The following is a 17,547-nucleotide window of genomic DNA, read 5'->3' as shown; positions in this document are numbered from 1 at the left end:
TTTTTTTGAAGGACCTACCATATATTTGTTGCAAAATTGGACCAAATCAATTTTATAAAAAACTAGGGCATATTTAATGCACAATTGACCAAATGGTTGCGTGTAAAAAGTTTTGATCCACCTCTGGTGAAAAAGACAAATTTCCGCCGATTCAGCTGGAAGCGGGTCAAATTTGAACTGCAGCTGCCTCATAGTTTGCTCTTTATTTTTTCCAAAAATCATTTCTAGGTACATAAGTATCTATTTAATCAGAGAAACATCAAATTTTTTCCAAGATTCAACCACTAGCTAGGAATGGTCAAGCATGCCGTTTTGACCGCATTTTGAAACGGGCATAAAAAATTCGAAAAAAATCAAAAAATTGGAAAACCTTCACATTGTTTCATTATATATAGCCAAGTTCCCAGGAAAAATAACAAACTTGTAATACGGGAATTATTTTAAAAAAAGTGTTCTCAGAAACGAGCTATCACGTATGGAGATTAATGGCTTTCAAGCCAAATGATCAATCATATGGCCACATTCATGGCATAGTTTGTTCAAATGATCTCATATTGTGCACAAGGGTGCATATTGGAATGGCAAACAATGTTGCCTAAGGAAGTTTTCATTTTCTTTGGACGAAAAAACCATTTTTCATTTTTCGAGTGCCCAAAAGGAGGTTTCTTTTGTGAATCACCTCCCAAATAATTGTTGAAAAATTGGACCAAATCAATTTTTTAAAATACTTGGCCATATTTAATGCACAATTGACAAAATGGTTGGGTGTAAAAAGTTTTGATCCACCTCTCGTGAAAAAGACAAAATTCCGCCGATTCAGTTGGAAGCGGGTCAAATTTGAACTGTAGCTGCCTCGTAGTTTGCTCTTTATTTTTTCCAAAAATCATTTATAGGTACATAAGTATCTATTTAATCAGAGAAACACCAAAAAAATTCCAAGATTCAACCACTAGCTAGGAACGGTCATTCCCGCCGTTTTGGCCGCATTTTGAAACGGGTATAAGAAATTCAAAAAAAATCAAAAAAGGGGAAACATTCGCATTGTGTCATTATATGTGAGCAAGTTTCCAAGAAAAATAATAAACTTGTAATATGGAAATTATTTTAAAAAAGTGCTCTCAGAAATGAGCTGTCATGCGTGAAGATTCATGGCTTTCAAGCCAAATGATCAATCTTATGGCCACATTCATGGCATAGTTTTTTCAAATGATCTCATATTTGTGCACAAGGGTGCATCTTGGAATTCCAAACAATGTTGCCTAAGGGAGTTTTCATTTTCTTTGCACGGAAAATTCATTTTCCATTTTCTGAGTGCCCGAAATGAGTTTTTTTTGTGAAGGGCCTACCATATATTTGTTGCAAAATTGGACCAAATAAATTTTCTAAAATACTAGGCTATATTTAATGCACAATTCACAAAATGGTTGGGTGTCAAAAGTTTTGATCCACCTCTGGTGAAAAAGACAAATTCCCGCCGATTCAGTTGGAAGCGGGTTAAGTTTGAACTGCAGCTGCCTCATATATTACTATTTATTTTTTCCAAAAATCATTTCTAGGTACATAAGTACCTATTTAATTATAAATACATGGTTTGGTGGCGATACGTCGAGGTTTGGGCGGTGGCCGAGGCCCCCAACTCTAGAGCGCGTAAACTCGCATGCCCGCCGCGTGGTCACTGCGTAACCGTGGCGTTGCCATGTGTTCTGGGCAGCCTAGGCATGTCTAGTGGGTTGGGCACTCCCCAGGTAGGTTCTAGGAAGAAAATCACAACATAAGATTCTCACGAGGAGACCGATCGATGCTCAAACATGAATTAGCAGCCAAGTGTTTGATTAGCGGTACGGGAAATGCACATGGCCAATGGGCGTGAGTTTTGGTTGAGGATGATCATCTTCGAAGGAGAATGTCTTCACACATTTTTAGCTCAAAAGGAGGATCCTAGGTGGTACTTGCTTTGCAAAGTACCACGCTGGACAAAAATATGAATGTTGAAGCTGGGCTCAGAATAATGAATGGATTGAGCTGAAATTTGGTACCATTTGGACATAGGAAAGCATTGTAGAAAATTGATACCATTTGGACATGCCAAAGTAGTACTTCCTTCACAATGCTCTTCTATGGACAAAAACTTGGGAAAACTAGTGAGAGAGATTGGATGAATGAAATGAGCTAAAAATTGGTGTAGGTAAGTTACATACGTATGGTCATGCGCTGGTAAATTTTCAGATCATTTGGGTAAGCCTAGCTAGTACTTACTTCACAAAGCTTCTCTCGAGGTAGAAAGTTTGGAAATTTCCTGAGAAAGATTTACTAGGAAAATTGAGCTGAATATTATCATGTGGAAATGATTTGGGTATGGAAGAGTGCCCGAAAAGTTTGAGGGTAATAGGAGGGGTTTATATAACACTTGCTTTGCAACGTGCCAATTTGGCCATAAAATATAAATTGAACCTGGGCTCACATAGATGATTTGACTGAGCTGCAATTTGGAGGAGGGTGATAATTTGGGCATATGAAGGAACTGTATAAATTTCATGTCATTTCGAGATATAAAAAATGTACTTCCTTCACAATGCTTCTAGGTGGACAAAAACTTTGGGAATTTGCCGAGGAAGATTTGCTAGGCAAATGGAGCTGAATTTTGTCATGCGGTAATGATTTGGATAGGAAAGAGTGCCCAAAAATTCCGAGGGCAATCAAGAATATATGAATAGCACTTCCTTCATAAAGTGTTGTTGTGAACAAAATAGGAAAATGAATATTGTTGAATCAGTTTTGAACTAGGCAAGGAATGATTTTTACATATTTGATGAAGATATGACCCAAAGAATTTATGAGATTTTTTTGGGAATTTTGGGAATGACAGAAATATAGGTTGCTTCACAACCTAGGGCAAAAACTGCCACATGGACATGACACATAGGCAAAACTGATGAGGTGGCGCCTAGTCATAGCAACCCACCACAATTTACAAGGTTATGACCATCTATATTGGTCATGATCAGCTAGAAATAAGGTAGCAGACCAGTGCTATCTGCTTTATGACCATTTCGTGTAAGGAAATTACGACCTTTCTGACCAAATTGGTCGTTATAGTTTAGGGTTTGGAGCCCCCCCGAACAGCTTTTGACCAATTGGTCTGAAATGGTCATTGATCTATGACCAATTCTTCTAGGGTCACTAACAGAAGGTCACTAGTTGACATATTTCTTGTAGTGCACGGTGAGCCATGGCCTCGCCATTTAAGGGCTCCCGAGGCCTCCCTCTGGATCCCCTTAGCTCTCTCTCCTTCCCAGCGACCCCCTGACCAACCCGCACCTCCTCCCGCGCCCTCCAGCCTCGCCCATGGCCAGAGCCGAGCTGCCGACCATCGCCTAAATCCTCGACGCCCGAGCCCCCTCATGTCCATCTATGGGTTTCGTTGCACCTCCACTGCCCCTCGGAGATCCCCCGCGCCCCGGTTACTCCTCCCGGAGGCCAAGGTGCCGAGCCCACCATTGTCGTCGGCCACGTCCGCCACGGCCGGCGTTCTCCTTGACCTGGTCCTCTCCGGCATGCGTATGACCCATGGATGGATGCACCCCCTTCCCGCTGACTACGCAGGTGGGTGGAACGTCGTCGGAGGCTGCCTGGGTCGCCTACGCGAGCGACGACAAGTCTCTCCTGCCACTGATCTGTTCGAGCGAGGGGAGGGAGACGAACCCAACAGCCGGGCCCTGCCTGTCGGTCAGCCAACAAGGCTGAGCCGCTGACTAGTGGGCGTCGCCCCGCCCCGTTAAGTGGAGATGGGCTCTGCCTGCCACCGCCTTCGCTCGGTGAAGGCGTACTCCCTCGAGTGTGCCTCCTGCGTCGACAGCCCGCGCGCGGACGAGCAGCTGGGCCGGCCCGCTGCCTATCTCTTGCCTTGCGCACATGATAAGGGTAAAGCCCCCTTTTTCTTTTTTCTTTTTTTCCTAGTAGACTTCAAAAGCACTTAAATAAATCAAATTAACTCCAAATTTGAAGATTCAAATTTCTAGGGGATCCATAAATCCTGATCTATCACATGGTGCTATTTGCACATTTTTCCAGAAACTTTCTCTTCAGAAATATTTATTACAACCCCATTTTCCATTTCTGTGATGAACTTTAGAAAATCACAAAGAGATCATCTTTGTTCCAAATGACATGATTCAAATTCCTAGATGCTCCTGAGTTTATAACTTAGGTTATGAGCATTTTTATTAATATTTTCTGTGCCACACAATATAATGAGCCATTTCTTCATATTTGTCAACTTTGCAAATTCATAGGAAAATCATTTGAACTCCAAATCCAGTGAAACCAACTCCTAGATGCTTCTAAAATCATTCTTTGCTCAATGGGTGCCTTTTCTCATTTTTCAAAATAATAATTCTGTACACTTCTTGTAAATCCACAAATCCCTTGATTCCATCATATCAAAATGTTTAGAAATATCCACTGACCCAATTCCAATGAAACCACTCTGGTTATTTTTCATATAACCAGAGATGTCCTAGAAAAGTCAAATTAATATTTTTAGAGCACTTTTATTTTCTACCTTATTGTGTTGCTTACTATGATTGTTTCCAACGCTAGTTGACGAAGTAGACGAAATACTCAGAGATGGACCAGAAGATTTGAAGACTCTGATGAACTAGGCAAGCAGCCCTTTCACCATGTCTAAGAAACCCTTTTTATGCATGTCATATAGCACCATATTGTTGTTGCAACGGAATCATGATGAGGTGGTAACCACCTTGATGGGTTACCTCTGTTACTTCCTTGTTGATACTTGCATTATGCATGACCCTACCTTCCTATGAGGGTTATGCCGGTGGGAGTAGATAGGATGCTAAAGTAGTTGCTTCGCAAAAAGGGACAGGAATATGCATGGTGATGGGAGCAAGATTATTTTCAAAAGACTTTTCAAAAACCCTGTCGGGTGCCACTTATTCCCGAAGGAGATAATGAGTTGGGTAACCACTTGATGATGAAGTGGTGTACCAAGGCAAGTGTGTGTGTTGTTTTCAAAACGGATTGGTTTAAGTTGGGACCGTTATTCCAACCTTACATGCGCAACCACTCTACCCTTATATGGGAAAGGGCATTATTGATTACCTAGGTCGATACTAGCTTGGAGCCCGCATTACTAGTGACGGGAGAGTTGTTGTTGCGCTCTCTCGGGACGGGGTCATGCCAGGTAGTGCGGCCATGACTATTTTCATAGGGCACCGGACACACCGTTGGTACCCCGTGCTTGTGGTATGTGATGAATATGGGAGCGAGGCTCCACAATTTGAAGATGTGTAATGTTGGGCACGGGGGTTACTACCAATCGAGTGGACTCTATGTTAGTGTCTTCTAGGGAAAGATAGTGATCGGGTGCTTACCCCGGGTACTTGAGGTACCGCGGGTCGTGGATGACACGGAAGGTCCCCGGATCTTGTGGGTAAAGTGTGCAACCTCTATAGAGTGTAAAACTATTCGAATAGTCGTGTCCACAGTCAAGGACAGTTGGGTAACCGCTCTTGGGCTACGTCCACTTGTTTACAAACCAGTGTGTGTGGGAAGAACTACTTGGGTCAAGTCAAAGGACTTCACATGGATGAGTTGGGTTGGAGCCCACTCCCTTTATGTTGATATCTGTAACCAGTTCCTCAGGTTACTTTAATTCATATGATGCATGTTTTACCAGTTCTTGAACATGTCATGACATAACAAAATTAGCTTTCTGCAAAAATTTACCTATGTCATGCATTGTTGTATCTTGAGCCAAAACATGGGTTTCTTGCGAGTACATTCAAAGTACTCATTGGCTTGCCACTAGTTATTTTATTGGCCAGACATGAAAGACAAGATATATTGAAGAGTTCTTCGGTGACGAACACACGAGCTAGGACGCTTCCCAGTCAGAAATCCTGTAGGGTAAAGGCAGATGGCATGGGTCCAAGTTATCGACAAAGATTTCCGCTGCGAAGTTATACTCAAGACTCTACCATAACGGTCATAATTTATGTAAGACGATATGTATGGATGTAAGACTCTTGTTATTCAGCTTCGTTCAGTGAGAATTGATCTCTGGGATCACTGTACACGTGCATTCGGTGATCATGACTTATGAGTCGGGGTCCCCACATGGCCCGACCTAGATCATCAGTAGGCTCATCTGATGCCTCTTCTTCAGCTTCTTCCCGCATTCCCAGCTCAGCTTCTTCTCCCATTGTTGCATCATTGTATTCAGTGAACCCATGGCCAGGATAGCTGTCGTCGTCCTATTCTTCTTCATTGTCTTCCATCATAACCCCTCTTTCTCCGTGCTTGGTCCAAACATTATAGTGGGGCATGAAACCAGACTCAAACAGGTGGACGTGAATGGTTCTTGACGTAGAGTAATTGTGATCATTCTTACAGCCAGCACATGAACAAGGCATAAAACCATCCGCCCGCTTGTTTACCTCAGCCGCAAGCAGAAAAGTATGCACGCAATTAATGAACTCGGGAGAGCATCGGTCATCGTACATCCATTGTCAGCTCATCTTCATTACACAACACCGAAAAGACCAAATTAATACAAGTTCATACATAAAGTTCATACAACACTTAAATGCAACAAACAAATAACTCTCTAGCTAAATAATTTAAATGCAACAACAAATGTGATCAAGATCGCAACTAAGGTAACAATTGATCCAACAGCATAATGATACCAAGCCTCACTATGAATGGCATATTTTCAAATCTTTCTAATCTTCACGCGCATTTTCTCTTTCTTGATCTTGTGATCATCGACGACATCGGCAACATGCAACTCCAATTCCATCTTCTCCCCCTCAATTATTTTCAATTTTTCTTTCAAATCCTCATTTTCTCTTTCAACTAAATTTAACCTCTCGACAATAGGGTCGGTTAGAATTTCCGGTTCACATACCTCCTACATACAAATATCTATGTCAACTTGATGGGCATAATTTGTCATAAACATGAAATGCTAGGAATAGTTTTAAAAGAGAATATACCACATCTGAATCATAACAAGGACGAGGGCCGACGGGGACGGATATCAAAACCATGGCACTATGTATAACAAATAATGTACGGGTAAGATAATTATACGAGTAACTATATATCCAAATCACACAGACATCAATTTTTTAAATAAAACATTCACGAACAAGAGGCTCGCCGCAAGGTGGTGCCGGCGACGGGACGGTGCGGGCAATCGATGGTGGTTACGACAGAGATTTAGAAGGAACTAAGTAAACCACACCTACATATGCAAACTAAGTGCTACTTTTGACCTCAAATTGCATATAAATCAAATACTAGCACATATAATTCCTCCCAAATTACTAAACTCACAAATTAATCACTATGTAAAGCACTACAAGAGCTAATCTAGCAATGAGAGATGAAAGGACAAAGTTGCTAACCTTTGTGATCATTTGAATGGATGGGGGCCTTCAAATCTTGACAAATTTTGGGCAAAATGTGCGATGAGCTCGAGAGGAAGAGGGGAAGAACAGAGAGGAGAGGGGAAAGGGGAATAACAGAGCGAGCTCGGGTGGACAACGGGTTTATGTAGGACAACCTTTAGTACCGGTTCGTGACACGAACTAGTACTAAAGGTGCCGGAGGGGCCCCAGACTGACAACATCCTGCCACCACTCACTTTAGTACCGGTTCGTGGCACGAACCGGTGCTAAAGGTTTGCCATGAACTGGTACTAATGAGAGCGGACAGCTAGCCGTTGGAACCGGCACTAATGCACACATTAGTGCCGGCTCAAAACCAAACCGGCAATAATGTGCTTCACATTTGACCCTTTTTATACTAGTGGATCATCTTATAATGCTACCGCCGAACTAAGAAAAATAAGATGCATAAAGGATAAACGTAACATGCAATCAAAATATGTGACATGATATGGCCATGATCATCTTGCGCCTTTGATCTCCATCTCCAAAGTACCGTCATGATCTCTATCGTCACCGGCATGACACCATGATCTCCATCATCTTGATCTCTATCAACGTGTCATCAGATGGTCGTCTCGCCAACTATTGCTCTTGCAACTATTGCTATCGCATAGCGATAAAGTAAAGCAATTATTTCGCACTTGCATCTTATGCAATAAAGAGACAACCATAAGGCTTCTGCCAGTTGCTGATAACTTCGACAAAACATGATCATCTCATACAACAATTTATATCTCATCATGTCTTGACCATATCACATCACAACATGCCCTGCAAAAACCAGTTAGACATCCTCTACTTTGTTGTTGCAAGTTTTACGTGGCTGCTACGGGCTGAGCAAGAACCGTTCTTACCTACGCATCAAAAACCACAACGTAGTATAGTGATTGCTTTTTGATCTTCAGAAAGAACCCCGTTCATTGAAACCGATTCAACTAAAGTTGGAGAAACAGACACTCACTAGCCACCTGCGTGCGAGGCACGGCGGTAGAACCAGTATCTCATAAGCGTACGCGTAATGTCGGTCTAGGCCGCTTCATCCAACAATACCGCCGAATCAAGAATCAACTAGTAACGGCAAGCAATATTTATATACTCACGCCCACAATTCCTTTGTGTTCTACTCGTGCATATAACATCTATGCATAAACCTGACTCGGATGCCAATGTTGGGGAATGCAGTAATTTCTAAAAAATTCCTACGCACACGCAAGATCATGGTGATGCATAGCAACGAGAGGGGAAGAGTGTTGTCCACGTACCCTCGTAGGCCGCAAGCAGAAGTATTATGACAACGCGGTTGATGTAGTCGTACGTCTTCACGATCGACCGATCCTAGTATCGAATGTACGACACCTCCGCGATCTGCACACGTTCGGCTTGGTGATGTCCCACGAACTCTCGATCCAGCTGAGTGTCGAGGGAGAGCTTCGTCAGCACGAGGGCGTGATGACGGTGATGATGATGCTACCGTCGCAGGGCTTCGCCTAAGCACTATGATGATATGACCGAGGTGGATTATGGTGGAGGAGGGCACCGCACACGGCTAGGGGATCAATGATCAACTTGTGTGTCTATGGGGTGCCCCCTGGCCATGTATATATAGGATGGAGGGAGGAGGAGGCCGGCCCTCATAGGGTGCGCCCAAAGTGTGGAGCCCTACTAGGACTCCCTAGTCCTAGTAGGATCCCACCTCCCACATGGAATAGGAAAAAGGGAAGGGAGAAGGAGAAGGAAGGAAGGGGGTGCCCCCTTTCCCTAGTCCAATTTGGACGAGTCCAGGGGGATGGGGTGCAGCCACCCTTGAGGCCTTTCTCTCCTTTCCCGTATGGCCCATTAAGGCCCAATACGAATTCCCGTAACTCTCCGGTACTCTGAAAAATACCCGAATCACTCGGAACCTTTCTGATTTCTGAATATAGCTTTATAATATATCGATATTTACGTCTCGACCATTTCGAGACTCCTAGTCATGTCCCCGATCTCATCCGGGACTCCGAACAAACTTCGGTCATCAAGTCACATAACTCATAATACAAATCGCCACCGAACGTTAAGCGTGCGGACCCTACGGGTTCGAGAACTATGTAGACATGACCGAGACTCATCTCTAGTCAATAACCAATAGCGGAACCTGGATGCTCATATTGGTTCCTACATATTCTACGAATATCTTTATTGGTCAAACCGCATAACAACATACATTGTTCCCTTTGTCATCGGTATGTTACTTGCCCGAGATTTATCGTTGCTATCTAAATACCTAGTTCAATCTCGTTACCGGCAAGTCTCTTTACTTGTTCTGTAATGCATCTTCCTGCAACGAACTCATTAGTCACAATGCTTGCAAGGCTTATAGTGATGTGCATCACCAAGAGGGCCCAGAGATACCTCTTCGATACATGGAGTGACAAATCGTAATCTCAATCTATGCCAACTCAACAAACACCATCGGAGACACCTGTAGAGTGCTACCTCTTGAGCACTTGCGTTGGTTTTCCCTTGAAGAGGAAAGGGTGGTGCAGCAAAGTAGCATATGTATTTCCCTCAGTTTTTGAGAACCAAGGTATCAATCCAGTAGCAGGCTACGCGCGAGTCCCTCGCACCTACACATAACAAATAAATCCTCGCAACCAACGCGATAAGGGGTTGTCAATCCCTACACGGTCACTTACGAGAGTGAGATCTGATAGATATGATAATATAATATTTTTGGTATTTTAATGATAAAGATGCAAAGTAAAATAAAAGCAATGAAAATAACTAAGTATTGGAAGATTAATATGATGGAAGACAGACCTGGGGGCCATAGGTTTCACTAGTGGCTTCTCTCAAGAGCATAGGTATTTTACGGTGGGTGAACGAATTACTATTGAGCAATTGACAGAATTGAGCATAATTATGAGAATATCTAGATATGATCATGTATACAGGCATCACGTCCAAGACAAGTAGACCGACTCCTGCCTGCATCTACTACTATTACTCCACACATCGACCGCTATCCAGCATGCATCTAGAGTATTAAGTTCCTAAGAACAGAGTAACACCTTAAGCAAGATGACATGATGTAGAGGGATAAATTCATGCAATATGATAAAAAAAACCATCTTGCAATATGATAAATTCATACAATACGTGCCTTGCTGCCCCTACTATCACTGGGAAAGGACACCGCAAGATTGAACCCAAAGCTAAGCACTTCTCCCATTGCAAGAAAGATCAATCTAGTAGGCCAAACCAAACTGATAATTCGAAGAGACTTGCAAAGATAACCAATCATACATAAAAGAATTCAGAGAAGATTCAAATATTGTTCATAGATAAACTTGATCATAAACCCACAATTCATCGGTCTCAACAAACACACCGCAAAACAAGATTACATCGAATAAATCTCCACAAGAGAGGGGGAGAACTTTGTATTGCAATCCAAAATGAGAGAAGAAGCCATCTAGCTAATAACTATGGACCCGTAGGTCTGAGGTAAACTACTCACACTTCATCGGAGAGGCTATGGTGTTGATGTAGAAGCCCTCTGTGATCAATGCCCCCTCTGGCGGAGCTCCGGAACAGGCCCCAAGATTGGATCTCGTGGATACAGAAACTTACGGCGGTGGAATTAGGGTTTTGGATCCGTATCTGATCGTTTGGGGGTACATAGATATATATAGGAGGAAGAAGTACGTCGGTGGAGCAACAAGGGGGCCACGAGGGTGGAGGGTGCGCCTGGGGGGTAGGCGCACCCCCTACCTCGTGGCCTCCCTGTTGGTTGCTTGACGTAGGGTCCAAGTCTCCTGGATCTTGTTCGGTGAGAAAATCACGTTCCCGAAGGTTTCATTCCGTTTGGACTCCGTTTGATATTCCTTTTCTTCGGAACCCTAAAATAGGAAAAAAAACTACAATTCTGGGCTGGGCCTCCGGTTAGTAGGTTAGCCCCAAAAATAATATAAAAGTGGATAATAAAGCCCAATAATGTCCAAAACAGTAGATAATATAGCATGGAGCAATCAAAAATTGTAGATACATTTGAGACGTATCATAGAGCATCTTTATAATCACACAGTTACGTTGTGACGTTTGATAGCACACAAGGTGTTCCTCCGGTATTCGGGAGTTGCATAATCTCATAGTCCGAGGAACATGTATAAGTCATGAAGAAAGCAGTGGGAATGAAACTGTAACGATCATAATGCTAAGCTAACGAATGGGTCTTGTCCATCACATGATTCTTCTAATGATGTGATCCCGTTCATCAAATGACAAGACATGTCTATGGTTAGGAAACATAACCATCTTTGATAAATGAACTATTCAAGTAGAGGCATACTAGGGACACTTTGTTTTGTCTATGTATTCACACATGTACTAAATTTCTAGTTAATACAATTCTAGCATGAATAATAAACATCTATCATGAAATAAGGAAATAAATAATAACTTTATTATTGCCTCTTGGGAATATTTCCTTCAAATAGTGGGGTACCTCTCCGGTGAGCCCCCTCCCCACTACGACTGGTTCTTCCTTAACTCCGGTGAGCCCCCCCACCCCCTGAAAATCGACTACCCAAAAGTCCATTCAGTCGACTGAAGTGTAGCTAAATCGAAGCAGCATCGCAAGCAAGAGCAAGAGCAAGAGCAGCAGCGCGAGCAAGAGCAATAGCAAGAGCAGACCAAGTAGGCAACCGAGAGCAAGAGCAGAGCAGCAGCGCGAGCGAGAGCTAAAGCAGCAACAGCTCCTACTGATGTGGAAGTTGCTGCCGAGGGAGCGACACCGCGGAGGAAGTGGCCGGCGACACCGCCGTGGATGGAGCCGCGCTGTGTCGGCTCTGGACCGAGCGCCGACAGCACCGTGAGATCGAATCAAGAAGAAAATGCGGCGATTAGTGTACAACCTCTTTGGTGGCGCCGATTAGGCCTCAACTTCATCCGAGGAAATGGTGATGATGATGCTCTTCCAGTGGTGCAGGTGAAGATGACGGAGTGCGAATGGAGGTGGCGCGAAAGACGAGGGGAACGTCGGGGCAGCTCCTTGGAGGTGGAGGACGGGGTGGCTGAACCGGCGGTTCGATGAGATCAACGACGGATCCTCATCCGGTACGATGGATGACGGACATCGAGGTGTTGCTATGGACGACGTCGCCAGGGAAGAGGCTCCGGCTAGGTGGCGGACGGCGGAGGGTTTGGGGCTTCACGGGTATTCGCGGCCTCAGTGTACGAATGGGTGGGCGGATGGGATGGGAGTGGGGAACCATGGCTTAGGGACGCACTTGTCCGAAATGTGGGGCAAGTTACGAAAGTACCCCCACCAATTTGAGCTAGGCGGTTCTTTCGGTTGAGGGGTATCACGGGCATTTCGCGTGTCGGGATTTCACAGGTGGTGGGAGTTTTCACGCGCGTTGTAATTTTGGAATAGCAAGGCGCAGGTTGAGATGGAGGGAGTTGTCGGAGCACAATGAGACAAATATATATCTTAAATATTTCAGGGTAACAAGGCGCGGGTTGAAATTTCCGGACAAGCCCAACATGTACTGTACCAAATCAATTCGCACTTCTGTCGATGAAAAAACAAAAAGAAATCAATTCGCAGCACACAAGAGAGTCTAGTCCTGTGTATTGTACCAAATCAATTCGCACTACAAATATCATTCAAAACTTTGAATTCATGTTATGTTCAATTAAAATATTTCGCTACGTGTATAATGCATGCAACCTGCTACTCAAATGAACGTTTTAGTGCATTCCAAAGTATATACTACCGCTTCAATATGAACTAAATTTGAATTTGTTTCTCTATTTGAATAAGATCTACAATAATGATTGTTGTGAAGTCAAACAATTTGAATTCATTTCTCTATTTTAATAAGATCTACAATCATCATTATTGTCAAGTTAAACCATCGTTTGTGTACTATCTTCATAGCACACCACATGATTACTCTCGAGTTAGATATGAACTATGTATACTATATGAACTCGAACTCGATTTTTTGAATCCACTTTATGTTGATTTCAAATCACAACACATTTCAAGCTCTAGCTAGATCTTCATAATCCCATGTCTCATATGTATAATGTGTTTATCACATAATGTATGGTTCCCCGCCCCCTACGCCTACAAGTATTTAGATGTGAGTTGCAAACACCACACATTACGACAAATTCAAATAAAATGTGAGATTGTTCGATATTTAGTTGTAAGCTGCAAATGCCACACATTATCACAAATTCAAATAAAATGTGAGATTGTTTGATATATAGTAGGGTTTAGATTGTTTGACATTTAGCTGTGAGTTGCAAAGGCCATGCATTATCACATTATGGTATAACATGTGCAAAACAACAACACGCGTATCACCACTATATTCATGCATGCATATGTTTATAACACTATGATCTCCTATTCAAATATATGAATCCACTTTCATATAAAATTATGATCTTTGTTAGTCTCTTACACCCACGCAATCCTCTAACCTTTGTAGCTAGCACTAACTTTCTCCCGTGCATGCACACGCCCTCCTCGCCCTCCCCCTCCCTCATCATTCTATCCATCACGCACATTCATTTTTTCTTTAGGTTGTTCTCCCACAGTCTCCACAACTCCTTTCTGACACACACCGATCGATAAACCTCTCCAGCGTCTACCTACAACATACGTACACACGCACCTTCCATCTCCTCATTTCTGTGTCCATGCCTCGTGTCTCTCATACGGTCCCACACACGTGTAAACTCTCGCCCCTCTTTTCATCGATCTCACAACCGCACACTCCTCCCCTATCTAGCTAGTAGCTCGGCCTCTCGCACCACCTCGTAGCTCCATTCTCTCTGTCTATCCGTCTCGCTGGGCCTTATTTGCCTCTAACAAATGGATGTACACCGACCAATCTCCCGCTATACATATAGCTAGCTAGGTCCTTATAACTTGTTTCCCCACGCGTCGATTGATCTACCTCATTAGTTATGTCTCTCCCTTCCCCCGACAAACAACAATTGATCTACCAATATAGTTAGGTTTGCTTAGAAAACACATGGTTCCCCTTCATTATCCATGCATGCGTCCCGACATATCTATCACGCACATGCACACACATAAACACATCCCTCAGTTTATCTAGTCGGCCTCTCCCACCATCTTCGAGAAGCAACTCCATCACCCATCCAGCACTCTACCCCTCTCCCTCCCTCTCTCCTCTCTCTCTCTCTCTGTCCCAACCTATTTCCTGTCCTTCAGTTATGTATGGATGTCGACCCATCTCCCTCAACACATAGCTGGGTCTCTCCTTATCAACACATATACAAGTCGTTCTACCTCTCTAGTTAGGCCTATGCCTCCCCTTGCCCCACCCCCCACACACATTGATACATCGAGCGCTCTAGTCATGTCTCCCTGCCACACACAAACTTTCCCTGTGCCCTCTGACGTTCTGGTAGGTCAGTCGCCCTATATCTTTGACATGCACACACACAATTTCAATGGCTCTCTTCATCCATCTCGCACCCACCCACTTGATCCTCTCTTCGACTCTATCGATATCTATGACCCCTCCCTCTCTTCTCGTGGATCGCCCCCTCTGGCCCTCTCTATATGATATGAATATGCCTCTATTTCACACACATTGCATGCAAAATTTTGTTTGAGATGTCATCGACACATATTCCCACAAATACATTCACGAAATCACCACCCCCCCAAAAAACAAAAAACACCCACTAACGCACACTCCATCTGTCTAGGTTTCTATCTCTCTCACACACACCCACGTAGGTGGGGGACGTGCACGAAGTGAAGAGGTGCATGCACGGCGCATGTACTCCCGTCTCTTTCCAAACCACACCCGCGCGGGTACACGGGGGAGCTCATTTCTGTACGAAAAGGCAGCCCACGTGGTAATTTACATGTGTACTGGTTGTCCACTTGATGGAGGATCGTCTAACCTGGGTGAACAAACAAATTGCGACTTGACGCGTTATGTTAAAAAGGAGGCAAACCATGTGGGGCCTACCTTAGAGGCAAGGCTCTATACACTGGAGTACTTTTGATGTGTCCCGTTAACTCGCAGAATGAGGAGAAGCTTGCTTAGTATGCCGTCTCCCCTGCCCACTGGCGCGGTGGCTCGCAGGATGAGGTGAAGCTTTCTTACTAGTACGCGTTTATGCCCGCTCCCTCGCCCACGCGCGTGGTGGCTCGCAGGACGAGGAGAAAATTTTACTACTCCCTCCGTTTACTCCTTGTCCCTACCTTGGTTAGAGAGATTATCACATTGTTTGGAATATATGTCCTTTAGTAGGCAGGACGAGCCTACACGGTTGCTTGCTGGGGTTGCTCTCTTCAGTCTTCACACTCTCTCGCACAAAACGACTATGGCCACATCTCTAACATCCCGGCGGATCACGTCTACCGGGGGAAGGGGTGGATGCTTTTAGTGTAGATGCGGTCGCCGTCACCGACGGCGAAAACCCAGGGGCTGTTTGGTTTGTGACTAACTTTGCCAAAGCTTGCCACACCTAAGGTTAGGCAAGTTTGACCAACTTAGGTGAGTGTTTGATTCAAGCCACACCTTAGGCAAGCCACACTTGGGCCCCACATGGCACACACACAAAAAGGGTGGCAAGATTCCCTTAGGCTTGCCAACTTGTGGCTCTCATTTTGATGAACTAACCTTAGTCAAGTTTGGCAAAAATATGGGGAAAAGTGTGGCATATGCTAGTCCTAGAACCAAATAGCCCCCACTGTCAGCACGTCCCGATCAAGGGTCCCCGCCGTTCTCTCTCACAAATCCGGTGAGGTTGCCTTCGTCCATTGCTCACTGCTGTGATGTGGGAAGTTGCCTCCTCCCGCCGCCCTCCTCTAGGTTGAGCTACGTCCCGACATCCCTCAGGTACAACTCCCTTTACAGCCCGCTTGCACCACTTCTCCAGCTGCCCACATCACTCCATGTAGATATTTCTCTACTTCTTTGCCCCGCACATACCTCTACTGGCTTCTACGTACCGTATTAGTGATGAGTTTATGTTCATCAACTAGTCCCAGTAATTTTATTCTAATCATGCTTCTTCAATTTCTTTGCCACAGGGATGCTCATCTCGATTTTGGTGAAACTGCACAAAATGATCCGATGGTCAAAGGGTTGCAAACCTCATTTCTTCGGAAGCTCCAACGTTGCCAGCAAATTAAAGCCTGGTTAGGCCTTCTTTGGTTCATAGGATAGGAATTTTATAGGAATAGGAAATTCATAGGAAGTGAAATGACATGCATGTAAATTCCTATAGAGAAAGAGACGCCATTTGGTGCATAGGATAGGATTGTTTCCATTGAGTCTAGGCTTATGTTTTTTCCCTCCAAAACGTGAAGGATTGATTCCTATCCTATATACAAACCAAAGGGTTTCAAAGGAATTTTTCCTTTGCAAATCATATCCTATAGAATTCCTACAAAAATCGTACAAACCAAAGGAGGCCTTAGGGTTTACGGTTCAAGGGCTAGGGACTGCATGGATCATTTTTTCTTTAGCTGTCTTTATTCCAAAATAAGTGCCAACTTTAGTAGTAGTACAACTTTGTACTAAAGTTTGCATAAAGTCGAGACACTTATTTTGGAACGAAGGGAGTACATATTGGCTATGATCTGTCAATCATTGAGATGCAATAGCATGCATGTTAGTCTCCTTTGTATTTGATGAAATGTTGCAATGGGTAACCTTGGACGCAAGATACATGAAACAAAAGATGGAAGCTTCATACATTGTACAAATTTATCTTGCTGATAAATTACAGTACATACTATACCAGTACCATGTAAAGAGTTAGGTGTCGCACGGTGTCCAGAAAATAAGGTGATAGTGTGAGGTGGGCCATGTAATCACTGAGCCGTCGTGTTTTGACTGCTCTCGCACTCCTCCGCTGAGAATGGAGAAAATTGTAATCTAGTAGTACCTCCTTTCGCCGAAAGCATGGGACATCCAACAGTCCTACCACCTTAGTAATAATGACCAATGAGCCGTCCAATCACATAGACCCAGCAGTAAGTTGGACAGATGAAGCAACCATCACTCTTGAATCCGCT

This window comes from Triticum urartu, chromosome 4A (assembly GCF_056163025.1).
Source record: "Triticum urartu cultivar PI428250 chromosome 4A, HENAU_Tu73, whole genome shotgun sequence".
NCBI classification, from domain to species: domain Eukaryota; kingdom Viridiplantae; phylum Streptophyta; class Magnoliopsida; order Poales; family Poaceae; genus Triticum; species Triticum urartu.
The sequence above is the reverse complement of the archived record's forward strand: the minus strand, read 5'-3'. Positions refer to the sequence as shown.